Source organism: Rutidosis leptorrhynchoides, chromosome 1 (genome assembly GCF_046630445.1).
Source record: "Rutidosis leptorrhynchoides isolate AG116_Rl617_1_P2 chromosome 1, CSIRO_AGI_Rlap_v1, whole genome shotgun sequence".
Lineage (NCBI taxonomy): Eukaryota > Viridiplantae > Streptophyta > Magnoliopsida > Asterales > Asteraceae > Rutidosis > Rutidosis leptorrhynchoides.
The window spans coordinates 385,404,265-385,405,939 of NC_092333.1; positions in this window are offsets into that span (position 1 = coordinate 385,404,265).

The window sequence follows — 1,675 nt, forward strand, 5'->3', positions numbered from 1 at the left end:
CCTAGTTTCGCATAATCTGCTTTTCGGTACTAAATTTTCTATTGAATGTTTGCAATTTAATGATACACAGGAAGCACGAGGAGGTATATAATTTCGGACGAGAATATTTATGAAAATATCCTCAGAAATATCGAAGATATTGATGATGATATTTTGGAATCTCTAAGTTCGATGGTTGATAGAGAAAGATTTTTTTCGCAAGATTTTAACATGACTTCGGAGTAAGATATTCTCTAAAGATTTCAACGGATCCAGAATTATCTGGATTCTTTGAATATAGGGTATGGTCCTTGTATTTGTCCTTGGTCTCCTTCATGGTTAACTATATCCGTTTTCCAGTTCCAACATTTCTGAGCTTTTCCAACATATCATTCTTTATCATCAAACTTCCGATGATTTAAGGTCGTCTACGGCTATGTACGGTTTGTGCTGCTTCATTCAGCTTTTTCAACATTCGGAGTATTGATTTATAGACTGAGTGCTTTTCAGAATTTTAGAATGAAAGACCATAATTCTAAGAGATAAATGTTATACATGTAACTGTTGATGTAGATATGCTGTGAGTTTTCAAAGTACTGATTGCTGATTCCCGGTAATTGGTATGGCAGTTCTCGTTACAATATGCGGATGAGTATATGATAGGGTTTCAATGAATAAATATAATGATTTGTCAAAGAGATTTAAGCCAAGAAGTAACGAGGTTGCTGGTACGTCTGATGGTAATAAGATGGAATACAAAAGATTTCCCGGTAACAATAAAAGAGTACACATATAAATCAAGGTTATAATAAGGTTGTTTCGAACGAAAAGTCAAAGTTAACTTGCTGGAGCCGTGACAAAATTTGCTAATTTGGAAAGGGATTACAAAGTTATTTTGGGTAATAATAACACTAAGAAATTAGCATAGCTATGTTTTAAACGTTTACTCAGGTTTCGAGTGGTTGTAAGTGCATATCTATATGCATCAATATTTTCTTCTGTAGATGAAGTGCGGTTGGTTCATCCACTCAATTGAGGTGTTTTCAAGAATTATGAAAGGTTTGAACGCGGATTGTAATCGTCAAGATACAAATGAGGTTTAAGATGAAATCAAGTGGCAAACTTGAAGAATTGTTTAGTTTCATATGTTATAATCAATATTTTAATTCATTTTAATTGTTCAATGTTGATAGTCCACAGTTACTAGTCCACAGTTAGCATTTCAATAATTCATATATAATATTCGAATTAATTAATACGTGTCGTGACCCGTATACGTCTCAGACTCGATCACAACTCAAATTATATATATTATTGTAGAATCAACCTCAACCCTGTATAGAGAACTCGATCATTACTGCATATAGAGTGTCTATGGTTATTCCAAATAATATATATAAATGCGTTGATATGATATGTCAAAACCTTGTATACGTGTCCCGATATTTAAGGTGCGAAAAATAAATACAGAAATTAAATGACAATAAATAAAGTGCGTAAAGTAAATAGCAGAAATTAAATGACGATAAATAAAATTGCGAGAATATAAATTGCGATAATTAAACTGCGATAAATAAATTAAATGGTAATAAGGAATTAACAGTTAGTTAGGAACAGTTAGCTAGGATTTTGTTAGCGTGGATTCTTAATAGAATTTCATGTTGTTAATTAGTCTGTTTCTAATTAATTTTCATTG